Raw genomic sequence first — 26,687 nt, forward strand, 5'->3', positions numbered from 1 at the left:
GCTATTAAATCCCTTAAACCACCACTTGGGGCAGTGCAATTCGGAGACTGCATTAACATACTTGTGAAAAGTTTTCCAAACACGATGCAATAATTAATTGCATTTGCAAAGTGCAGCATTTTGTCTTGCAGCCCCTTGCCGTCCGGGGCAAAGCAACAGCAGCAGGGGCTGTGTGTTCCTGGGGGAGGTATTGACAGGAGCGATATTCCTAGAGACCTCTGCAGAATATGAATCCGCAGAAAAATGCCTTATTTTACTTGGATTAACATCTCATCTGACAGTGCAGCACTCTCACAGTACTGCAATGCAGTGTCAACCTAGATTTTTTTTGTGCTTTAGTCTCCGGGATTTATATCCACAACCTCCTGACTTGGAGGCAGGCGTGTATCCCACTGATATTCCTTGATAAAAATGGTTATTCTGCAAGAATATTGTAGACACCAGCTTTGGCATATAGGCTTTGATTTTAATTTTCTGACTGTTCATTTCAATTTTGAGAACACTCCACTTACGCTGTGCACGGATTTGCATGCTAATCTGAAATAATTAGGTTATGCAGGGGGGAAAAAACCGGTATTAAAATCGCAGGTGGTTTGAAAGAAGATTTTGAGATGGTGATTTTAATTTTTTTGAAGGCGAGCACATTCCACATCGTCACAGCCTACTGAGGTGGAAATATTTTGTCCTATTGCATTGGGTTCTTTTGCCAGCACCTTTAACTGTGTTCCAACAGGAGACCTGGAATCTCCTCGTTTTACTCTTCCCAATTTTCTTGTCACGTTAAAACTCCTGAATCGGATCTCCTCTTAATCGTCTCTGCTCTGAGGAAAGTGGTGTCCATCTTTTGATGTGACAGAGATCGGGTGATTCAGTTACTGAGCAAATACTTTGAGCCCACTTTCCCTTCAATGCCTAAAAAATCCATTGATCTTGGTCTTGGATGTCCTTGGTGATCATCCACAGGTCTCTGCGGTTGAGAATTCCAAACATTTACAACCATCGGTGTGAAGAAATATCTTCCCCCACCCCCTCCCCCTCACTCCCAAATGGCTAACTCTCTCACCTCCTCCACCCAGCTCTGAGACAATTATTGATAAGGTGGATTGACCACAAGCTTTCTTCCCAGGGTAAGGGAATCTAAAAGAGGGCATAGCTTTGAGGTAAGAGGGAAAGACTTAAAGGGACCAGAGGGGCAGGTTTTTCATGAAGAGGGTGGTGGGAAGATGGAACAAGCTGCCAGAGGAAATGGTGGAGGTGGGTACAACTACGTTTTAATGACATTGGGACAGCATTATGGATAGGAAAGGTTTAGAGGAATGCAAGGTCAATGGGACTAGCTCAGGAAGGCACCTCGTTCAGCATGGGCTGAAGGGCCTGTTTTTGTGCTGTATAACTCTGTCATTCCTGGTTTTCGTGCCTGAGGAAACAAGATTCACTTTATTCTCATTTCTCTGAGTATTTACATACACAAAAAAAAACAAAATACTGTTTCTCACCAGCTCATATCAGTGCAATAAAAAGAACAGTGATAAATATCTAAAATAGTCCATAAAAACATCTCTAAACAAAACTAAAAACATATCAACACTACATCTGTTAAAGTGCATTTATGTATTAATAAGTGCTTATTCAGCTCGATGAAGTTCAACGTATCAGGTAACTATCAAACTGTTTCTGTATTGATGTGAGTATGTCCGTGTGTGTGGAGGGAGAGCTTGTCAGTGGAAATGGAAGGGGACACAGTCCATTTATGATCCTGACTGCTTGTGGGGAAAAAGCTGTTCAGCATCCTACTAGATTTAGAGCAGATGCTCCTATACCTCTTCCCAACGGCAGGAGGGAAAACAGGTCGTGAGAAGGGTGATGTAAGTCCTTAATGATGGCCGTAGCTCTGCAAACGCAGCGTTGCTGATAGATCTCCATCAAAGGCAGCCTTGCTGCATCCGGGTTTTCAATCCCTCGTGGAATCTGCTAATTCTCAGTGTGGTCTCGTTGGTCTACGCTCCAGGGAGTACTGGTTGATCTTGATTCCCCTTCATAGGGCAACATGTTCTGTGCAGGGAATTGCCTGCCTCGCGACTCTCCACGCTCCTGACTCCAAGGTGAATGTGGGTACAGAGCAAAGCCACAAGGCTCACTGGACATGAGATCGTACCAAAGCCATGTAGCACGTCAGCGTGATTTCTTTACACCTTTGGCCCTATCCCTCTTGTAATTTAAGCCAACAAGCTTCCCCACTTGCATGCTGTGTATTTAATTTTTTTTCTGGAGCCAGCTAATGTGGATCTCAACCACTGCTGGAAAAAACATTTTGTCTTCTCATCCAGGCACGCACAATTTACCCTTTCTGCTACTTCCTTAATCGGCCCCTGTTCAGATACTTTGCATCTACCTTGAAGTTTGCTTTCCCCACCTTGCATTGTAACATCAACACACTTGATTCTGTAGTAGTTTGTCATTTTTCGTCCCAGTCCTAAATATAATTTGTGGATTACTGAGCACCAACCTTGGTCTCTCGAGGCTCAAAATGAGCCCAATTTTAGGCAACTGGTATATTGGCCTTTATTGCAAAAGGGGTGGAGTTAAGAAATAGGGAAGTATTGTTGCAATTGCACAGGGTGTTGCTGAGGTCACAGCTGGAATACTGTGCACAGTTTGGGCCCCTTAACGTAAAAAAAGTAATAACATCGGAGGCGGTCCAGAGGAAATCCATCACTAAGGATCCCCGCCACCTGGGACGTGCCCTCCTCTCATTACTACCATCGGGGAGGAGGTACAGGAGCCTGAAGACCCACACTCAACGATCAGGAACAGCTTCTTCCCCTCCGCCATCAGATTTCTGAATGGTCCATGAACACTCTAGTTATTCCTTTTTTTTTGCACAATTTGTTTTTGTAATTTATAGTAATTTTATGTCTGTTGTACTGTTGCCACAAAACAACACATTCATGTCATTTAAGTCGGCGATAATACTTCTGATTTTGAAGGGATTTGCCAGCGATGAGAGTTGCAGTTGTATGAGGTGTTGATAACTGCACTTTTGTATTTATTGTGTACCGTTTTGGTCACCCTGTTATAGGAAAGATGTCATTAAACTGGAAAGCATGCAGAGAAGATTTACGAGGATGTTGCCAAGACTCGAGGGCCTGAGTTATAGGGAGAGGTTGGGCAGACTAGGACTTTATTCCTTGGAATGTAGGAGACTGAGGCTGACCTGTAGAGGTGTATAAATCATGAGAGGTATAGATAGGGTGATTGCACGTTGTCTTTTTCCCAGGGCAGGGGAACTAAAGACTAGAGGTACAACAGAAACAAAGGACTGCAGATGCTGTAATCTGGATGAAAACGTGATGATGCTGGAGGAACTCAGCAGGCCAGGCAGCATCCGTGGAGAAAAGCAGGCGGTCACGTTTCGAGTCAGGAAAAAGGGTCCTGACCTGAAACGTTGACCACCTGCTTTTCTCCACGGATGCTGCCTGGCCTGCTGAGTTCCTCCAGCTCATAGTGTTTTTCGTAAAGACGAGAGGTTTAAGGTGAGAGGGACCTGAAGGGCGGCAACTTCACACAGAAGGTGGTGCGTATATGGAATGAGCTGCCAGGGGTAGTGGTTGGGGCAGGTACAATAAGAACATTTAAAAGACATTTGGATGAGTACATGGATAGGAGGGGTTTAGAGGGATATGGGCCAACACGCGGGCAAATGGGACTAGCTTAGATGGGAATCTTGGTCACGTGGACGAACTAGCACCATGGTCAGCATGGAGGAGTTAGGCTGAAGGGCTGTTTCCTTGTGGTATTACTCTGAGAGTGTTGTCCTATCGAGAGAGGCTAAACATATTGGATCTATGTTCTTTTGAATTTAGAAGATTGAGGGGTGACCTTACTGAGATGTAGAAGATCCTGAGGAGGTTTGACAGGGTAAATGTTGAGACGTTTTCACTAGTGAGAAAGTCTTGAACCAGAGGACATCATTATGAGCATACAACAGGACAGCAACAGAAACAGACCCTTCGGCCCACAATGTGGTGCTGAAACTAATTAAGCTCATGACACCTAATTAAGTTAATCCCTTCCGCCTGCACATGGTCCATATTCCTTTATTCTCTGCACATTCATGTGCCTATTCTAAGAGCCTCTTAATCGCCTCTATCATATCTGTCTCCATCACCACTCCTAGCAACGCGTTCCAGGCACCCACCACTCTGTTTTCTTAAAGAAAAAACTTGCCCCGCACATCTCCTTTGAACTTGTTCCCTCTCACCTTAAGTGTGTGCGCTCTGGTATTAGACATTTTGACCCTGGAAAAAGATACCAGCTGTCTATCTATGCCTCTTATTTTATAAACTTTTACCAACTTGAAAACAGAGGTGTGTACAATTTTGTTTTTCCACAGAGGCTATCGAATCTCTAGAACATCGAAAATTACAGCACAGTACAGACGATGTTGTGCCGACATTTTATCCTGCTCTAAGATCTACCTAATCCTTCTCTCCCACATAGCCCTCCATTTCTCTATCATTCATGTGGCTATCTAAGAGTCTGTTAAATGTCCCTAATGTATCTGCCCCCACAACCTCTGCCAGCAGCGCGTTCCACGCACCCACCACCCTCTGTACAAAAAAGTAATTACCCCTGACATCCCCCTTATACCTTCCTCCAATCACTTTAAAATTATGCCCCCCTCGTGTTAGCCATTGTCGCCCTGGGGGAAAAGTCTCTGACTGTCCACTTGATCTATGCCACTTATCATCTTGTACACCTCTATCAAGTCACCTCTCATCCTCCTCCTCCCCTAAGAGAAAAGCCCAGCTCACTCAACCTATCCTCGTAAGACAAAAGACGCTATACCACAGAGGGTGGTGAAGACTGGATCATTAGACATGTTTAAGGGGAATTTTTGAAAGATTGGCAAGTTGAGGGCTGTGGGGAACTGGCACAGGAGAGGAGTTAAGGTCAGCATAGATCAGCCATTGTCATATTAAATGGCGGGGAAGGTTTGATGGGCCAAGAGGTTAACTCCTACTTTCTCGTGTGTCTTCATACACATCGCCCACTGATTTACTGAGAGCAAAAATGATGTGTGCACAATATTCCACACCAAGAAGCATAGCAACAAGATGTGCATCTGAATTGCTCCACACAAGCCTTGAGAAGCCAGCTTGAAATGTTCAATGTAGCAAAATTTTACAATTGGAACTAGTCATCAGTACAGACCAGTCTGACCCTCGAGATAAGTCCAGGATAACACGTAAGGTTACAGACTAATGAGTTCTACGGTGGACACAATTTGCAAAGTCAGCAGTTGGTGTGCATTTGCTGGCCGTGGTACTTTTACAAGGGTGTTTTGTTGCAATTTACAGATCTTTCCTTTTGTCCGTCTGTAAGTGGTTGCAAAGATGTATCTAAGGTGAGGTTCCAGGTCCATCTGGGATCTGAGGGAACATGAATAATATGGGATCAGGGATCATGAGACTACACGGAGTGTGTGGAAGGCAGAGAGATCATCAACATGTGAAATTGATGGGCAATAGGGGGGCAAATGTGTGGACATGGAGATGGGAGAACCTTGCAAGGGAAATAAAGAACTTCTAACACCGTGGGACCTTCCAAGATGCATTATGTGCAAAATTACCTTTCAGGGTGGCACAGCTGGTAAGACTTTGCCTCACAGCGCCAGAGGCCCGGGTTCGGCCCTGACTTGGATGCCGTCTGTGTGGAGTTTGCAAGTTCTCCCTGTGACCGTGTGGGCTTCCTACGGTTGCCCCCCAAAGCCGTGCGGGTCGGTTGGTTGATTGGCCACTGTAAATTGCCCCCCTAGAGTGTAGGTGAGGGGTAGAATCTGGGGGGGGGGGGGGGTTGCATGGGGAGTTGCTGGGAATGTAGGGGGGGTAAAAACAAAATGGGGACTTGTGTGAATGGGTGGTTGGTGTGAGAAATGTAGACTTTGTTGTTGGTGGCATGAAATGTGGTGGCTAAATTGCACAGCAAGATCCCATAGAGAAACAGAGGATTGCAGATACTGGAATCTAGGTGAAAAAACACTATGATGCTGGAGGAACTCAGCAAGCTGGTTTATCATCTTAGCCTGCTGAGTTCCTCCAGCATCATAAGATCCCACAGATCGTTGTTAATTCATTGGTTTGGATAACTGGTGTCCAGGATGCCTGACAGGTGCTGACCTGCTCCCTTGCAGCTCCTGCTTCCACCCACAGAGAGAGAAGACCTTGGGGCAACTTTTCAACTGGACGGGAAAGTGTAGGAGACAGGAGGGCGCGGTTTGGGAGATCGAGGCTGACTGCAGAACGAAGGACTGAGTCGTGGACTGAGTAAGCATACCAAGTGTCGGGCTGTGGCTCGGCTGTTAGTGGGAAGGTTGTGGGGTCAAGGCCCTCTTCAGAAGTTTGAGCACTGAGGTGTAGGTATTGTTGCGGTACTGAGGGACTGCTGCACAGTTGGAGGTCCTGCACTGTCGGGCAGACACGCAATCTATCCCGCAGTTGATGTCGCAATTATTCAATTGCTGTGGTTTGTGGGAGCTTGCTGTGCACAGACTGGCTGCACTTTATACACCAAGAGATAAGAGCGGGAACTGACCATATTGCTCCCTAGGGACTGCTCTGCCACTCAATAAGGTTGTGGCTCTTCCTTTCAACTCTACTTTTCTGCCTGGCCTGTGGTAACTTTTCATTCTCTTGGTCTAAAGAATATCTATTTCTGCCTTTAATGGTATTGGTATTGGTTTATTATTGTCACTTGTACTGAGGTACAGTGAAAAACCGGTCTTTGTGGTCAATGATTTGGCATTCACTGCTCTCTGAATTTCCACAGAGTGACAGCCATGAGAGAAGAAATTCTGGCTCCTCTCTGCTTTAAGTGGGTGAGCCCTTATTCTGAAACCGTGGTCCTGCTCCTGGATTTCTCCCCACTCTGAATCCTCTGTTTCCCCCCACTTCTATCCTGTAAAACTCACACTGAATCCTATGTTTTAATAAGATCACATCTCATTCTTCTAAATTCCAATGAGCAATCCTGTGATTTCTCATAGGGCAATCCTGTGATTCCAGAAGTCAACCTTGTGAACCTTTTCTCAGAAACCTTGCTACAGCTCATCCAAGGAGTTTATTCTCCAGGTGTGATCTCACCAATGTTCCATTCACTTTCCTCATTTCTTTTATAGTAAGTACGTACAAACTTTGCTTTTTCATTAGCTCTGAAGAGCTTTGGGTTATCTTGGATGGCTCGACATAATGTAAGTCTTGCTATTGTAATTCTTCCATGAAATTTTTCTTTTGGGGTGGTGTGAGGCGCATTTGGAGTTTTCATCTGACGTCAGAAAGACAACTGTTGGAAGGAAAGGAATTCCAAAAAGTGATTCGGGTGGTTTTTGGAGGAGAGGTGAAGAGTTGGGCGTCTTTTGGAGACATCGGCAGAGGGACTGAAAGAGGCAAAAATGGACTTGAGCATACCTACAGAATATTGAAAGAGAAACCAGAATCCTTAGACGGAGGGACGGTCACAGGAAGTCAGAGCAGAAATGTTTGATGTCTCTGCAGACCTACTGTTAATAAATTGGGTCACATGTAATCTAAACTGTAGATTTGTAATTGATCTTGTAACTAGGCTCATGCACTGCGTAAGAGGAAACTGTTGTGTAAATAGTTGACTGCAAAGTTCCTTACATTTTTTTTGAAATTCACCTTAGCAGGCCTTCTGACCCATTGAAGTTGAGAACATACTAACAAATAATTCCTTTTGAAACTAATAATTTGGGTAACAGTTTTCAAGTCAACTTGTATTAGTTGGTTAATGCTTAAATATTGCGCAGGAAGTGTCTTGTACTTCAGACTAACTTTTGCTTCATGACTTTTGTGACAGTTCTGGTATACTCTGGAGTTTTTGAGGATTCCACAAGGTGAATGCTGGTTTGCTGGAATCTCGAATGGCTTTCTTGTGACCGATTGCAACTTTGGGAGTTCCCAGACCTGGATTAATACAGGTTAGTAGCACCATAGAGCAGCTTCAATGCAAGCCCTGATCAAGTGCCCATACTTCAGCCTCTGTAGTGTAATCTGCACTGTACCAGGACAAAGTGTTTTGAGCTGAGTTGCAGTTACCTGTCTCTGCGATTATCAACCTGTGGTCGGTTTAGTTGCTGTCTGTGGTGCAGTGATGTTCCGGAATCACTTCCGGAAAGGGTCGTGAAATGCTGGTTGCGGTTTGCAGTGTCCTGCTGATAGGCTTTGTGTCCCTTTTGCACCTTTTTGACAGCCAGCTGAGCAAATTATTTAGAATGTGACTCCTTCTCAGGAGCTGCTGCCTTCCCTGGGCAAAGGGCAAGATGCACCTGCTGTACTGAAGCAGTTAGGAATGCCAAACCTGTTGAAGTTGGCCAGTGCTCAGACACCTGGGACACAAAGGCTGGGGAGGTTGGGACAGTCGGATCTTTCAAGACCGTGCCCGCCGGATTTCTGCTGGTAAGAGTACTGTGGCAGTAGGTGAGGCTGATATGGCCACGATGTCATGGAAGGGTGAGCGAGCTCGGAAGGGCGGACTGGCCTCTTCCTGTTCTCACGTCTCGCTGAAGGCACCCAAAGGTGTGGGCGGCTGCATCTTGGGTGTTGAGATAACCTTGGATCATTTGGTGTTGCACAGAAGTCCAGGCGATCACACTCTGTGACAAACCCTTTGGAAGAAAAATTTTAAGTTTTATCACTGATGAATGCAAAGTGTGCTGAACAAAAATAGGGCGCTATATAAATACAAACATTATTATTTTCTGCTTCCATGCAAGGTAGTCGTTGGCAAAGTGCCAGAGGCCAAATGGAGTCCTTGAGCCCACTCCACCATCAGCATCAAGTCTTATTCATTCAGGGAATCTGGATGTCGCTGGCATTTATTGAAGTGACCGTTCAGAGTCAACTGCATTGAGTCTGGAGTTGTGGTTGTAGAGACCAGGCAAAGACAATGGGCTTCCTTCCCTGCAGAAGGTTAATGAACCAGTTAGTTTGAAACAAAATCCAATGGTTTTTTTTATATTGGGGACTAGTCTTTCTAGTTATTCCCATTCAGATTTATTTAGTCATGGAAAATGTACAGCCAAGAAGGACTTATCCTACCTGCACTGCACTTTCTCTGTAACTGCAACACTATATTCTGCACTGTTTTCTTTTCACTACCTCAGTGTACTTGTATATGGCATAATCGGTCTGGATGGCAAGCAAAATAAAAGCTTTTCACTGTATTTTGGTACATGTGACAATAATATTAAACTAACCAATTGGTTATTTCAATGCCATTTTCGCAAGAGCGATGCAACTTAATCCACCCTCTGACACCTTGTCCTACAGGTCTCAGCTCTTCAAGCCCACGTCCAGGGCTATTTAACTATGATGAGGATTTCTGTCTCTCCTATCTACGCAGGCGGTGAGTTCCAGACCCTCTATCCTTGGGATGGAGTTTTTTGTTATCTTCGTCACCCCTTTAATTCTTCTCCCAGTTACTTTAAAGCTATGCCCCCTGGGTTTAGCTCCTCTGTCATTTACCCTGTCTGAACCCCCTTACAATTCTTACCCTTGGCTAAAGTCCCTTCTCGTGTTCCAAAGAAAACAACATCGGTTCCTCCAGTCTTTTCCTCATAACTAATGTTTTCCAGACCTGAAACATCTTTTAAATCTCCTCTGCACCCTCTCCATCGCAAGTTACATCTTTTCTGTGATATGCAGACCAAAACCGTGCGCGGTTCTAAAGCTGTGGTCCCACTTGGTGTTGTACATGGTTCTAGCTCTTATCACCTCCGCCTTGACCAATGAAGGAAAGCGCTTTGTATGCCATTTTAACCACAATATTAACATGTCCTTTTAACTTACAATGATCATACACTCCAAGCTTCCTGCTCCTCCACATTCCTACCTTCTCTTGTTTATTCCTTGCCGGCTTGCACCTCCCTAAGTGCCTGACCTGAGACTTTCCTCAATTCTTCTGTTGCCGTTTTTCTGTACAATAGACCGGACTGACTGCATCATCCTACATTCTCAAGTCTTTTTGACTGTCAACTACGCAGCCAATTTTTGTATCATTTTTCTGCCCTACAATTGGGTCTAAATAGTGAATATATATTACAGAAAGCAAGGGACTGAGCCCTGTGGAACTCAGCTTGCTAATAATCTTCCAGTCAATACACCCATCAACCATTACAGTTTGTTTCCTGTCACAGAGCCAGTTTTGGATCCAATTTGCCACTTTCCCTTGGATGCAATAACGGTTTTACTACTTTGACAAGCCTGGCTTGTGGGACCTTGTTTGCTTGTCAGTACCTGCTCAATTCAGACAAGCTAGTCAGACACGACTTTCCGTAACAAATCATGGTGACTGTCACTGAATAATTTGTGTCTTTCCAAAATGAAAGTTTGGATTCTCCCTTATAATGAATTCCAGTAAACTGCCCACCCTCCAAAGTAAAACTAACTGGCCTGTAATCACTCGGTTTATTCCGCCTGTCCCTCTTTTAAACAACAGCACAAGTTGGCAATCCTCTGGCACCAAGCCTGTAGAAAACCTCTATAGTTTGGCGACTTATCCACATTCAAAACTGCTGAACACCTTAATGCTTCCTCTTTTATGTTTATTTCCATTAAACATTCAGTAATGGAAACCAGCCTTCCCTCCACGGACTCTGTCTACTTTTCTCGCTCACTCGGTAAAGCAGCTGACATAAAGACCCCACCCACCCCGGACATTCTCTCTTTCTCCCCTCTCCCATTGAGCAGAAGATACAAAAGCCTGAAAGCGCCTGTCACCAGGCTTAAGGACAGCTTCCTATCCTACTGTTATGACTATTGAACGGTCCACTAGTATGATAAGATGGACTCTTGACCTCACAATCTGTTATGGCCTTGCGCCTTATTGTCTAACTGCACTGCACTTTCTCTGTAACTGATAAGATAAGATATCTTATTAGACGCATGTACATCGAAACACAGTGAAATGCATCTTTTTGCGTAGAGTGTTCTGGGGACAGCCCGCAAGTGTCGCCACGCTTCCGGCACCAACATAACATGCCCACAACTTCCTAACCCGTACGTCTTTGGAATGTGGGAGGAAACCGGAGCACCCGGAGGAAACCCACACAGACACGGGAGAACATACAAACTCCTTACAGGCAGCAGCTGGAATTGAACCCAGGTCGCTGGTGCTGTCATAGCGTTACGCTGACCGCTATACTACAGTGTCTGCCACACGCTACCGTGTGACACTTTATTCTACAGTCTGTTATTTGTTTTCCCTGTACTACCTCAATGCCATTGTTGTAATGGAATGTTTGTGTGCCGCTTTTCACTGTACCTCGGTACATGTGACAATAATAAACCAATTTACCAGGTTTTCTGCTCATCGATTTCAATATTGGCATCATCTCTTATTTTCTGAAAGCAGTTGCCCAACATAAGAGCCTTGCCCACATCCTCTGCCTCCAGACCGGACAGTCCATTAATAAGCTCGGCTCTTTCTTCAGTATCCTCTTGCTCTTTATTTATTCAGAGAACATCTTGGAATTTTCTTTGTTTTTACTTGCCAATAACCTCTTTACTTTTCAAACTTCCTTCTTAATTTCACTCCTGCACTTTCTGTACTTGTCTGGGCTTGCTGCTGGTTGAAGGTCTCGTGTCTGACGTGAAGCTTCCTTTTTCCCTTGTCCTACTTTCTCTGTGCTCTGTCACAGAGCTCTAGATTTGGCAGTCCTACCCTTTACTTTGTGGAGATATGTCTACCCTGGAATCTCCTTAAATGCCTCCCATTTACTTCAAGTAGCTGTTTCAGTCCACTTTAGCTGAATAATTTCTCAGTTTACTAACCCGGACCCTCACCCCAGTTTAGAACCTTTTATTCCTATTTTATATTTGCCCTCTTCAACAAAAATATTAAATATTCGACTGGTATTCACCCTTTCTACCTTCTTGTTCCCTGAAAGTAAATCCAGGATTTCAACCCCTTTTGGGCCTCGCTACGAAAAAAAATTCCTTCGGTCTTCTGTAGCTTTTACACTGATTTATACTCGATGTGTTGATTGCAATGTCTCACGATTACCGTCTGAGGTGGAAATCTTACAAATTTGCTCTTCTGTCCCCCTTGGACTATTTGAGTCTATAATGCACTCCCAACATTGTTTTGTTCCTTCAACGCATATTGTTTGTTTGATAATCCTTGTATATCATCCCTTCTTGCGCGATGATTGTTTCTTTAACCAATATCGCCTTCACCTGCCACTCCTCTTTGATCCTCCTTGCTATCTTGTCTGAATAACCAGGAACTATTTAAGTCCTGCCTCTCTTTAAGGCACATAAGTGCGTTCCACGCATCCACTGCTCTCTTTAAGGGAAGTAGCTGTTCCTGAACCTGGGGTGTGGGACTTCAGGCTTCTGTACCTCCTGCCCGATGGTAGCTGTGAGAAGATGGCATGGCTCGGATGGTGGGATCTTGATGATGGATGTTGACTCCTTGAGGCAACGCCTCCTGTAGATACTACCGATGGTGGGGAGGGATTGCCCGTGATGTATTGGGCAGAGTCCTGCTACTCTCTGCAGCTTGCATTCTTTAGCATTTGAATTGCCGTACCAGACCACGGTGCTACCAGTCAGGATACTTCCAGTGGTACATCTGTAGAAGTTTTTGGGGTGTTCGGTGACAAGCCGAACCTCCTTAACCTTCCAAGAAAGTAAAGATGCTGCTGTGCCTTCCTTGTGATTGCATCTATGTGCTGAACCCAGGACAGGTCATCTGATATGTTAACGCCCAGTAAGATAAAGCTGCTGACTCTCTTCACCACCGATTTCCCCCAATGTAAACTGGCACATGTCTCACCCTCCTTCCCCTTCTTGAAGTCAACAATCAGCTCTTTAGTTTGAGTGAGAGGTTGTTGTGGCACCACCCAACTGGGTGTCCTGTCTCGCTCCAGTACGCTAACTGCCATTGAATGTTATGTGGACAAAGGCAGTGACAAGGGTGCATGAGATGAAAAGCCAGTTGACTTGTTTGAGTGTTGCTTGAGAGGACAATGTTGGCCAAGATGCTGAGAAAGTACTGTGCTCTTCCGTGAATAATCCCATGTGATCTTCCACTTTTGCTTGGCTAAGCAGCACATTAGAACACTTGAGTGGGGGGGGGGGGGGGGGGGAGAGCAGGAGTCTGTCTCGAGGCCCCTTGGGCCTGTTCTACCAGTCAACAAGGTCATGGCTGAACTGATCTTGGTCTTGTCTCTGCTTTCCTGCCTGTTACCGAAACCCCTCAAATCCCTGATGTACTCAATATCTATTTTAGCACTGAATATATTCAAACCTCAGACTTCACTGTTTTCTGGAGTAAAGATTTTCAACCCTCGAAGGGAAAAATCCCTCCCAATCGCTGTTTTAATTACTTTACCCTCTTTCTGAACCCATATCCCTAGTTGTAAACTCCCCAATAAGTGGAGATGTTAAAAACTCACCTCTCTTCTTCTACACTCCAACCTTTCCCCGTAAGACCTCTTCAGTGAACCTACTCTGAATTTCCTCCAATATGAGTGTATCCCTCCTTAAATAAAAACTGCGAAGTACCCCAAGTGTGGCGTCACCAGTGCTCTGGGCAGTAGTAGCAAGGCTCCACTCGTTTTATACTCCATTCACTCCTTTTAGTACTTATACATTTTCCTTTTGAATGTTCCCATTGAATCACTTTCACCATCCAATTAGGTTTGACCTTTAAGATGAAGCCAGTTCCTTCCTAAGTCCATGAGTTGGCTTGTTAGCCTGAGTTAGGTGATGAAGTATAAAATGTTAGATGTCAGTGGAGGCCATTTAAAGGGCGATTTGTTTTCAAAAAAAATAACTGGTGAATTATGGATCTTCAAAGTTCTCCCCTATGGTTTTTCCCGTCAGTAATGAGCGTAGACAGTTATAGGCACAGACTGTTTGTAGGGTGGCTTGGCCAATGACTCTCTTGCCTCTGAATCCGAAGTTTGTGGGTGTGAGCCCTTTAATCCAACCTGACCCTCCAGTGGAGGCATAAGGTAGTGCTGCACAGAACTTAATTTGGCACAGAACAAAAACGGGTGGTTTATCGTTACGTGTGCATGAAGCCTTCAGGACAGCTTCAAGTAGAGTCTGTGGTGTCATACCTCAGTAAAATATTTGTAAAAAGAAAAAGTACCATTCATAATCACATTGCTGTTTGCAGAAACATATTGTGAGGAAATCGCCTGTGTTTCAACAATGACTTCAGGAACATAGAACGTTACGTTACAGCACAGTACAGGCCCTTCAGCCCACAATGTTGTGCCGACATTTTATCCTGCTCTAAGGTCTATTTAACCCTTCCCTCCCACGTAGCTCTCCATTTCTCTATCATTCATGTATCTATCTAAGAGTCTCTTAAATGTCCCTAATGTATCTGCCCCCATGACCTCTGCCGGCAGTGCGTTCCACGCACCCACTACTCTCTGTGTAAAAAAAAAAACAACAAACTTACCCCCGACATCCCCCTTGTGTCTTCCTCCAATCACCTTAAAATTATGCCCCCTCGTGTTAGCCATTGTCACCCTGGGAAAAATTCTATAAAGAAACTACTATAAAGTGCATTCGGTTGTCCTGAAAGGGACATGCAAGGCACGACATCAATGCAAGTTTTTATTTATTCATACAGATAAGTAAACGGCTGTACAGACCCAGAATAAGTGGGTGTGCGTCAAAAATTTGCAAGAGTGGAACAAACTGAGAGATGGGAAGCAGAATCCCAGTCAAAGTGGCTATGAGCACCATTTTAAAAGGATTTAATTCAATATTAAAACAGAATCTAATAATCCATAGAGAGATATAGGGAACTTCATGGGTCATCAGAAAGTTGAAAGTTGATTTTATTGTCATGTGCACAAGTACATGTGTGCTCAGGTGCAATGAAAAACTTACTTGCAGCAGCATCACAGGCACAACATTCACAAGAAAAACCTAAATTAAACAGAAATTATACACAATTTTTTTACAAAGAACACAATTAGAAAAAAAACAATCAGTTGTAGTACAGAGTGGTCATAGTGTTATGCTTAGGGTTGTGCTGGTTGGTTCAAGAACTGAATGGTTGAAGGGAAGTAGCCGAACCTGGTGGTGTGGGACTTCAGGCTTCTGTACCTCCTGCCCGATGGTAGCTGCGAGAAGATGGCATGGCCCAGATGGTGGGGATCTTTGATGATGGATGTTGCCTCCTTGATGTAGCACCTCCTGTAGATACTGTTGATGGTGGGGAAGGATGTGCCCATGATGTATTGGGCAGAGTCCACTACTCTCTGTAGCTTGTGTTTCTTGCGCATTGGAATTACCGTACCAGACCATGACGCAACCAGTCAGGATACTTGCAAAAGTGCATCTGTAGAAGTGTGTTAGCGTACTTGGGGGGGGGGGGGGGAGTGGGTGCAGGAAAGGTGATGGAATAACAGATATGAACTCTACGTACCTAGAGTAGGCTTAACGGACCTTTAACTGCAGAACATCTTTTCCTATGTATTTACCATCTGCGGCACTGGGTTGTATTTGGTTGGATTTCTCTACTTCAGAAATGGTTTGTTCTCAAAAGGGTGTTTTGGGGAAACAGTTACTGGAACGAGTGCTGCATGTGTAAAGCATATCTAATCCATGATATTCTGGCAGAAATCTAAGGGATTAAGATTAGTTTTAAACATCTGTCATGGGGAATAATTTTTGTTAACCCCAACTCCTGATATCCTCAAGGAACTGATACTTGAGGGAGTTACTGAGGGCGACATTGTGTGAATGCTACATTAATCTCAGGAGCTATAAAAGTCATTATCGGTGCACTTGAAATGATTAGCCTTTTTATCGTACATGTTAATTCAATGCCCTCGAGCAGTCCAGCTCAGTAACTCCTCCAGGTTAATTCCCTTGACGGTTCAGCGTTGTTTGAACAAAAATACACTGAGAAATTCGGGAAGTTCCAAGTGTATAAGAGATAATTAGAAATATTTGCAAATTACTTGTTGTGCCTGCTCCACATTATATCAGTGGAGCATTGGAAGGTTCTTTGGCCTGTATGCTGTTGTGAATTTTCATGTTGATTTCCTCACTTTCAATCAATCCACCCCCTTTTGCTACTCTTGCAAAACTTGGTTTGCATAGTGTCTGATTTATGGGACTAGGCACTTTCTGTAATGAGCTTCTGTTTCTGTCTTTGGCTGATCTTTAGTGGCCCCACAGTGATCTCATTACTTGTGGTTGCTTTGCAACTGTAATGGTGGTTTATTACCTGTCAGTGCCTAAAACCTGCACCGCTTTGATTCAGGAGTAAGTAGCGTTGGTCAGGCACTGACCTATTTGAGATGCTGAATAAAGAGAGAGCTCCAATCGTCTTGTGTCCAAATGTGTCCCCTAGAACACAGCCGTCTGTTAGAACTTTGGCATATTAAGGGAATCAAGGGATAGGGGTTGTGGCCTTGAGGTTAAAGATAAAAACTCTGGCCACTCTTTCCACCTGAGCTGGTGGTTTCGTTGCAGCAGTCACAGGACACGACCTTGGTGGGGAGTGAACTTGTTACTTCAGATAGTCTCGTCTCTCACTGGGTAACAGTCTGAGTGTCGGTTGAAATTTGGGACTTGTGATGTATTGGTCATGGGTGGGGAGTTCTGAGAATCCAGTTTGAAGTTTCAGTAGTGGTAGTTGGCAACAAGATGCATATTTTGCTTTGGAAAATATGATAATGGAATGGACTTGTGAGCACCGAGTCAGAGCTGTGCGGGCACGGAAACAGGCCCTTCAGCCCACTGAGTCCGTGCTGGCTATCCACTAGTAGCGGTTAGCGTAACGCTTTACAGCGCTGGCGACCGGGTTCAATTCCAGCCGCTGTCTGTAAGGAGTTTGTATGTTTTCCCCCGTGTCTGCCGTGAGTTTCCTCCGGGTGCTCCGGTTTCCTCCACATCCCAAAGACGTACGGGTCAGGAGGTTGTGGGCGTGCTTTGTTGGCGCCGGAAGCGTGGCGACACTTGTGGGCTGCCCCCAGAACACTCTCTGCAAAAGATGCATTTCACTGCGTTCTGATGTACACGTGACTAATAAAGAAATCTTATCACCACCCATTTACACTAATTCCAGTTTACTCTCCCACATTCCTATCGGTTCGTTGCAGATTCTACCACATACTCAATTTACAGCGGCCAATTAACCTACCAGCCTGCATATCTTTTGGAGGTGGGAGGAAACCGGGGGTGGGGGGGGGAGGGAAATAAACTTGGTCACAGGGAGCATGTAAACTACACATAGACAGCACCAGAAATCGGGATCGAACCTGGCTTGCTGGATCGGCGCAGCAGGTCTACTCTCTGAGACACTGTGCCACCTGGTTTAGTTATCAGATGTTAATGGAGCAGAGATTGTGCCTGTGGTTTCTTGTGTCTGTCTGATGTGTTTGGACATGTGTGCGTGTGGCAGTGGAAGGCTGAGGGTGGCAGTGGGATGGTGTTTGTCTCTCATTCTCTTCGGATAATCCACTTTCACTTCACTTATCAGATTTATTATTGCTGATTTATATGACGTTAGATTTGTTATTTCGTGGCAGCAATACAGAGTAAAGGCACAAAATTGCTATAAATTATGAAATTAAATAGTTAAGTTATAACTATTTATTCTATAGCTTTATTAAAGCTATAAAATAGCCAAAAAAAAATAACGAGGTAGTGTTCATGGACCATGCGGAGATCTGATGGCGGAGGGGAAGAAGCTGTTCCTAAAACATTGAGTGTGGGTCTTCAGGCTTCTGTACCTCTTCCCTGATGGTAGTAACGAGAAGAGGGCATGTCCCGGATGGTGAGGGTCCTTGGTGAGGTGAGGCACCACCTCTTGAAGATGTTCTCAACTGGAGGAGAAGCCAGTTTCCGGGACGTGAATGATTGAGAAATTCACCGGTCATCGGCTTCACCTGAACAATTTCACCCTCTTCTCGCTGCTGCATTTTTGAGAATGGGTCAGAAAGTTGGGATAACAGGTCAGTGGCATTACAGCTGGTGTCTTGTGCTCCCTGCTGACTACCCAGCAGCAGAGCAGCTTCCTTACAGGCTGTTGATTATCCCATGTCTCGGCACCCTTCATCCTGACTTCACAGTTCCTCATTTAGAGAAACGTGTTTCTCTTTCGCTCGCTCCCGGTGTTCGGGGTGTGGTAGTTGGGGGAACCGGGGCAGTGACAAGACCAAATGGGTAAAGCAGGTCAGGGAGTACATCTGATGGTGGAGGGAGTCCTCCTCCAGTGTCTTGCCTCGTTTTTTTTCCCCCCCCCCCCCCCCCCCCTTTCCACCCGGGTGACCCTTATTTCCCTACATCATAGAGGGAGGTTGTTCAGCCCATCAAGTCTGTACCAGCTCTGTGGCAATCTCGCTCCTCCACTGTTTTTTTTTCCCTATAAACCTTTTCCCCACATTCTCACCAACTCCTTCCGGATTCTACCATTTGCCTCACACTCGGGCAATTTACAGCGGCCAGTTAACCCACCACCCGCACTCCTTTCATGATCTTGTGGGTCCCAGTGCAGATTAGATTTGAATTAGTTTGTTGTCATATACACCAGGGTGCAATGAAATTCCTTGCTCATGTGAAGCTCACAGTGTAAGCAGTATACGTGGTAATGGTAAATGTGACTATAACTACAGTGAGTGGAAATCAGCAGAATGGTGCAAAGATTGTAATGTAACAGCAGAGTGTTGCAGAAGAATTTTACAGTTTTATAAGACAAGATATCTGTTAGTCACATGTACATCGAAACACACAGTGAAATGCATCTTTTGCGTAGAGTGTTCTGGGGGCAGCCCGCAAGTGTCGCCACACTTCCGGTGCCAACATAGCATGCCCACAACTTCCTAACCCGTACGTCTTTGGAATGTGGGAGGAAACCACAAAGACACGGGGAGAACGTAACAACCTTCTCACAGACAGCGGCTAGAATTGAACCTGGGTCGCTGGCGCTGTAATAGCGTTTATAAAGGGCTGTGCAGCTACCGAAATGCTTTCAAGGCACAGCCACTCTCCTCACATCCCCCTCCTGTGAGGCTCCAATCACACTGAACCTGCTCCAGTGGGGAGGCCATATGGTTCACGTAGCCTGGCACCAGATTCTACCCCAAGCTCCATCTTGGCAAGAGGTTACCAGGAGAGTAACAGAAATGGTGCAAAAGTCTCCTCTGGGGGGAAAAATGAAACGTCCTCACCAAATCATGGACTTCCTTCTATGCCGTAAGAACACAAAATATAAGTAGTGAGAATGACCAGTTTACGAATGGAAGTTAGGTGAAGCAAGGAAAATAACTGCTCAGGTTCTTGCAAGATTCAGCCACGAATGCCATTTATCTGCAAGGTCACAGATTTGACATAAACTGAATTAATTATTCATTAATCTGGTAAACTCAAGCAGTTCTAAAAGAGCAATTTACAACACGATTTCTCTGCGACGCTGCTTGCTGTAGTTTTGACAAAGTATCCGAGGTCCTCAGGAAATATGACCCTGTGGTTTCTGGGAGTTGTGCCTGGGAGATGTGGGACTGGTGAGGAGGCTCCCTGTTGTAGCACCAGCTGTTCTCTGTGGCCGAGTAAAATGTTGATTGTTCTGTGGGAAAAATCAAAAGACTGCAGATGCTGGAAATCTGAAACAAAAGCAGGCACGGTAGTGTAGCGGTTAGCATAACGCTTTTACAGCGCCAGCGACCAGGGTTCATTCTGGCCACTGTCTGTAAAGAATTTGTACGTTCTCCCCGTGTCTGCGTGGGTTTCCTCCGGGTGCTCCGGTTTCCTCCCACATTCCAAAGACGTACGGGGTTAGGAAGTTGTGGGCGTGCTATGTTGGCGCCAGAAGCGTGGCGACACTTGTGGGCTGCCCCCAGAACACTCTACGCGAAAGATGTATTTCACTGTGTGTTTTGATGTACATGTGACTAATAAAGAAATCTTATCTTACGTATTGCTGGTGGTACCTCTCCAGTGGTTTGAAGTGCCTGCTGTAGGTAGTCCAGGTCTCAGAAGCATGCAGTAAGGTGGATCACCATTTCCCAGTAGACCATGAGTGTAGCCTTTGATCTTCAAACACCTTTTCTGCTGAGGATGTTTGTACGTTCTCCCCGTGTCTGCGTGGGTTTCCTCCGGGTGCTCCGGTTTCCTCCCACATTCCAAAGACGTACGGTTTAGGAAGTTGTGGGCATGCTATGTTGGTGCAGGAAGTGCGACGACATTTGTGGGCTGCCCCAGAACACTATAGGCAAAAGATGCTTTTCACTGTGTGTTACGATGTACATGTGACTAATAAAGAAATCTTATCTTAAAAGTACTGGAAACACTCAGAAGGTCGGCCAGCTCCTGTGGGAAGAGAAACAGAGTTAACATTTCATTTCTGAGACCTTTGCTCTCAACATTTGACAGGGTCTTCCAAGTGAAACATTAATTCTGTTTCTCTTTCCACAGATGCTGTTAAGGTTTCGGGTTAAAGACTCAATTCTGGTAACTCCATTACAACAAGGATGTGGAGGCTCTGGAGAGGGTGCAGAAGAGGTTCACCAGGATGCTGCCTGGATTAGAGGGCATGAGCTATAAAGAGAAGTTAGACAAACTTGGGTTGTTTTCTCTGGAGCGGTGGAGGCTGAGGGGAGACCTGATAGAAGATTATGAGAGGCATAGATAGAGTAGACAGCCAGTATCTTTTTCCCAGGGTCGAATTGTCTAATACTAGAGGGCATGCATTTACAGTGAGGGGTAAATTCAAAGGAGATGTGCGGGGCAAGTTTTTTTACACAGCATGTTGGAATGTTCTGTCAGGTGGTGGTGGAGGCAAATACATCTGAGGCCTTTAAGTGACTCTTAAATAGGCCATGAATATGCAGAGAATGGAGGGATACGGACATGTGAAGGCAGAAGGGGTTAGTTTAGTAGGCTTTTAATGACTGGTTTAATTAGTTTGCCACAACATTGTGGGCCGAAGGGCCTGTTTCTGTGCTGTACTGTTCTGTTCTTCAGGACTGTATTATATCGGCAGTTATACTGTCTCTCTATCTTTCCTAACTGATTACTGAAAGAGTAACGCCCTTTGCATTAAGAAATTACTCAGATTCTGTATTTACTTTGAGTCCACAATGGTGATTGTTTTTTTTAAAAAATTCTTGGGTTCACATAGACTTTGTGATTAGTTTGCTAATGTAATAAACTTTTGTTGGGCTTTTATGTAAGTGTTTACAAAAGTTGCTGTGGAAATTCTGTGGAAGCAGTTGGCTCAGTGTAATTCAGTGCTGTGGCTTTTTGGGTGGAGAGGCTATGGTCAGCTGACCGGGGATAACACCACAATTGGCTCGCTGGTTGGAAGGAGAGAATAAACGACCTATGAGGGGCTCCTGAGGTTGCTGTACTGGGCCTCTGCAGCTGTGGTCATCCAATTGGCCCCTGGGATCTCTGACCTCTCTCTCGGCCCACCCGATCGCAGACCCCAAATCGGCCTGTTTCTGCCAGAGACCCCTAAAGCAAACCGATTGGGGTGAATGAACTGCAGTGCACCAAGGGCTGTGTAAAGGGGCAGAGAGGAGTTGAGACAAAAGGGCAAGGGTGGGTGGGAAGAGGAGTTGGGGCAAATTACTGAATCAATACACTCCACTGGTGAGGCTTAATAGGATGAATTAAACAAACGACAAACAATCTGCTGGAGGATTCAGTCCTGATGCAGGATTTCGCCCCAGAATATCGACACTTCCTTTCCTCACAAATGCTACTCGACCCCGCTGAGTTCCTCCAGCAGTTTATTTGTTGTTCCAGATTCCAGTGTCTGCTGTCTCTCTTGTCTCGAATTAAAAAGACATTCAGATTGGGTTGGGGGCGGGGGGGGGGGGGGGGGGGGGCAGTGGTGGTGGTGGGGCAGGGGTCGCTCGGGGGATCTCCCAGTCGGTTTGCTCCTGGGCCTGGCCAAGGGGGCCATTCGTGGGCTTAGATGGTGGGCAGTTGAGGGTCCTCCCCGATCCGATTGGGCCTGCCCCTCTTCTGGGGTTACATCTGTGCCAGTGTGTCCCTGGAGAGGGAGCATGCGGTCTGCGCAGGCACGATGGAATTTCCGGCACCAGTGGGCACCACAGGGGCTCGAGTACATCCTAGATAGCAATGACCATGTTGTAATCTGAAACTAAGTACTGTGCATCGTGAAGTAGTGTTAAAAATTAATGGGATCACGTAATCACTGAACAAACCACCTTTGGAAAAGGGAGAATCGCCCCAATGACAAAGGAGGGGTTTGGAGGGATGTGGGCAAATGGGACTTGCTTAGTAGACACCATGGACGAGCTGGGCTGAAAGGCCTGTTTCGTCCTGTATAATCCTATGACTAAATGTTTTGAGGGTATTATGATTGGAGTTTGTGGTGGTTTGAGCTATTTTCCCTCTTTCCTTCCCCCCACCCCCCTCCAAAAATGTTTGTGTCCACTGATTTTTGGAAATAACATTTCATATTTATTAATCATTGTTGTCTACAATTCGGCTCCCACTTCAGGGAGGGCCTAGTTGGCTGGTTTCTGTCTGTGATGCACTGGAGGTTATCACCTGCTCCACACTGATTTAATGCAGGACTAAATGGGGTCTCAGTACCCTGATGCTTTTGTCTTTAACACCTGCATGGATGCAAATGCTAACAAACATGAAACGCTAAATATTGGAAAATGGAAGCACATCTCTGCTAACTGTGACTCAAGGCCACGGCAGTTCTGGTGCTGAAGTCTTTGTGGCCTCTTCTCACCTCCTGACCTCTCTCCCAGCCTCCTCCTCGTAACACAAGGTCATCCAAGAGTCCGCGGCCCACATCCGAACCTCTCCAAAGTGCCGTTTACCTATATTCCTTTGCCTGCTTCCCTCCACAGGCCGCTGGTTAATCTCTTTTAGTTTCTAAATTCTCATCCTAAATCCTTCCATGGCTCAGCCTCTTTCCCCCCCCCCACCGCCACCGTCTCTATCCCTTTGGCCTCTATAACCTTCTGAGATACCTGTAGCCATCCTGACTCATGCCCTGAATGTAACTGCTCCACCATTCACAGTTGTGCCTTCAGATGCCATGCCCTGACACTCCAAAACTCCCACCCCGCACCCCCCCCCCACCCCCCCCCCCCCGACAGGTGCAGAGAGATGTTTCCCTCAGTGGGGTTAGAATTAGGAAGCATAGTGCCAAAATCGGTGGTGGCCCATTTTAAGATGGAGATGAGTATGAGGCAGAATGTCTTTTCGGACTGTTGTGACTCTTTGGAATTCTCTGTGACGTCCAAGTCAAGGTGGAGCTTGATGGACACTTAAACTGCACTGAAGTGGAGGGGAAGTGGTGTTCAGATCGTGATTGGATGAGGTCAGCTCAAGTCGAGTTTATTGCCATGCGCATCACAGGCATGTAGGTATAGACAACACACAGAAAATAACTTATACAGGACAGTGAAGAATAAGACATGAGTGCAAAAAAAAAACAGAGACAAGTCCATGGCAGTGCAAGAGGTGGTCCGTAGTGTTCCGTTGCTGAGGTAGGGTTAGGGTTGTGCAGGTCGGTTCAAGACCTGATGGTTGTAGGGAAGTCACTGTTCTTGAACCTGGTGGTGTGGGACTTCAGGCTTCTGTACCTCCTGCCTGATGGGAGCTGCGAGCAGATGGCATGGCCCGGACCGTGATCTTGTTGAACAATGGAGCAGCTTTAGTGGGACAACTTGGACTTCTATGTCCCTTTATCATAGAGTCATGGGGACTTCAGATCACCAGGTCCACGTTAGCCATCAAGCATCCATTTTATTCCATCCACACTCCCATTAACTCCACTCAGATTCTACCACGCTAGGGGCAATTTACAGCGGCCAGCGAACCTACCAATCCGCTTGTCTTTGGGCTGTGGGAGGCGATTAGAGCATCCGGATGAAACCCACGCAAAGACAGGGAGAACGTGTAAACTCCACACGGGATGACTAGCTGTGTCCCTGTGCCGTCCCACTATACCACCTGTTGTGTTCTCCGATTTCAATCTTGCCTTCTTTTTAAGAGCAACACACACAAAATGCTGGAGGAACTCAGCAGGTCAGGCAGCATCTATGGAGGGAAAGGAACAGTCGACACTTCGGGCTGAGATCCTTCATCAGGACTAGAAAGGAAGAGGTCAGAAGCCAGAATAAAAGGACAGAGGAGGGAGAGGAGAATGAGCTGGCAGGTGATAGGTGGGTCCAAATGAGAGGGAGAGGTACGTGTGGGGGGGTGGTGTGGAGGGAATGATGTGAGAAGCTGGGAGGTGGGAGAGGCAAAGGGCCGAGAAGATGGAATCTGACAGGAGAGGACAGTGGACCATGGAATAAAGGGAAGGAGGTGGGGAACCAGAGGGAGGAAGGTGTGGGTGATGGGCAGGTTGTGAGGGCGGGGGAGAGGAAAGAGAAGGGGTAGTGGGATGAGGGAGAACAAAGAAGGGAGTTGGGGAACAGAGGGGAGTGGTTACCGGAAGATAGAGAATTCAATGTTGATGCCGTCAGGTTGGAGACGACCAAGCATTTTGTGTGTTGCTCCAGATTTCCAGCATCTGCAGTCTTCTTGTGTCTTTTTTGAATTGGAATTGGTTTATTATTATCACTTGTACCGAGGTACAGTGAAAAACTTGTCTTGCATGCCGTTCGTACAGATCAATTCATTACACAGTGTATTGAGGTAGCACAAGGTAAAACAATACAGAATGCAGAATAAGGTGTAACGGTTACAAAGAAAGTGCAGTGTAGGGTGGACAATAAGGTGCAAGGTTCATAACAAGGTAGATTGTGAGGTCATGAGTCCATCTTATCGTGCTGGGGACCGTTCAATAGTCTTAATACAGTGGGATAGAAGCTGTCCTTGAGCCTGATGGTATGTACTTTCAGGCTTTTATATCTTCTGCCTGATGAGTGAGGCGAGAAGAGAGAATGACCCGGGTGGGTGGTGTCTTTGATTATGCTGGCTGCTTCATCAAGGCAGCGAGAGGTATAGACAGAGTCCGCGGAGGGAAGGCTGGTTTCCGTGACGCACTGGGCTGGTCCACAACTCTCTGCAGTTTCTTGCGGTCCCGGGCAGAGCAGTTGCCGTACCAAGCCGTGATGTATCCGGATAGGATGCTTTCTCTGGTGCATCGATAAAAATTGGTGAGGGTCAGGGTGAAAGATAAAAGATGCTCCTGTTTTGACTGCTCTTGATTTATCATTCCACCCCCCCCCCCCCGCCCCCCATGTGGCCCAGTGTCAGTTTTGCTTTTGATTATATTTTGACGGGTATAACAGTGTTCTGTTAAATGGAGGAGATGACTGTTGCTCCTTGGCCTGAAGTTCATTACAAGCTCTGACAAGGTATAGAAGAGTTCTGAATATTCCCCACTACCCCACCAACACCCCCCCCCCCACCTCCCGCACTAAAGGCAAGGTCCCTAAATGTTGCTGGCTTGTCGGATGAGGGGTTGCACCTTTGGCCTTTGACACATTCGGTGACTGTCCTGGTTCCCATTCGCTGGATCACAAGGTTCCAGCAGGGCATCTACTCCAGGCTGCAGGAGTAAGTGGCATGTTCAGTAAGGGGACAGGGGTTTGGCCAATGTGAAGCAGGGTTGGGAGTGGGGAGACAAGGGCCGCCTTTAAAGCTCCTGCAAGTTGCTCCAACTCTTGTTGTTGGTGACTTGTGTGGAGCACTGGTCTTCGGTCAGGGCATTGAGTTCAAGAGTTGGGATGTCACCTTAGAACTGTACACGACATTGGTGAGACCACACTTGCAGTATATTGTGCAGTTCTGGCGCCACACTATAGGAAGGGTGATTAAGCTGGAAAGAATGCAGAAAGGAATCACAAGGGTGTTACCAAGACTGGAGGACTTGAGGAGAGACTGGATAGGCTGGGGCTTTTTTCCCTGGAGGCTGAGGGGTGACCTTGTAGAGGTTTATAAAATCATGAGGGGCATAGATAAGGTGAAAAGTCACAGAACCTTTCCCAGGGTAAGGCAGTCCAAAACTAGAGGGCATAGATTTAAGGCACAAGAGAGACTGCAGATGCTGGAAATCTGGAGCAACACACACAAAATGCTGGAGGAACTCAGCAGGTCAGGCAGCATCTATAGAGGGAAATGAACAGTTGAAGTTTCATGAGTCCTGATGAAGGGTCTCGGCCCGAAAACGTTTGTCAGCCAGAGGGTGTTGGGTGTACAGAACAAGCTACCAGAGGAGGTGGTAGCGGCAGGTACAATTACACCATTTAAAAAAAACATAGATAAGAAAGGTTTAGAGGGACATGGGCCAAATGCAGGCAACTGGGACGAGCTCAGCTCCGCAACATGGACGAGTTGGGCTGAAGGGCCTGTTTCCATGCTATATAACTCTGACTCTGAGAGCCAGTGGTCTGGACTACCAGGAAGTGAAATGTTGTGGGGAACGTGACGGCCTAATTGTCAGCAAGGGTGCCTTTGGCCTGCACACTTGAGTTGTTTAAGCTGAGGTAAAATGGATATTCAGAAAGGATGAAGTGACCTCCAGGGGAGCACCTTTATCCGAGCTGGTCACTGCTGGTGGACAGTCCAGACTGGGTTTCTCAGGCACAGTAAGGTGTCCTGTAGTAGACCGGTCCTCAAAAGCAGGGTGTGGAATACTGTAAATAACAGCCATTGCTCAGAGCCTGCTGTTTGCAGTGTCCC

At 46.0% G+C, this 26,687-nt stretch overlaps 1 long non-coding RNA gene across 4 annotated transcripts in view; it reads left to right on the top strand.

Annotated features, from left to right (window-relative positions):
- The window catches only part of LOC127583400 (uncharacterized), a 74,649-nt gene that overhangs the window by 8,095 nt on the left and 39,867 nt on the right, over positions 1 to 26,687 (top strand). For 2 of the 4 annotated variants that reach the window (XR_007958250.1, XR_007958251.1), the window contains exons 3-5: positions 6,194 to 6,326; positions 7,046 to 7,130; positions 7,876 to 7,996. This is a non-coding gene — a long non-coding RNA (uncharacterized LOC127583400). Of the gene's footprint in view, positions 1 to 6,193; positions 6,327 to 7,045; positions 7,131 to 7,680; positions 7,771 to 7,875; positions 7,997 to 26,687 lie in introns of those variants that run through there. The other 2 variants (XR_007958253.1, XR_007958252.1) reach the window with 2 other exon arrangements.

The sequence above is a fragment of the Pristis pectinata genome, chromosome 26 (genome assembly GCF_009764475.1).
Source record: "Pristis pectinata isolate sPriPec2 chromosome 26, sPriPec2.1.pri, whole genome shotgun sequence".
NCBI classification, from domain to species: domain Eukaryota; kingdom Metazoa; phylum Chordata; class Chondrichthyes; order Rhinopristiformes; family Pristidae; genus Pristis; species Pristis pectinata.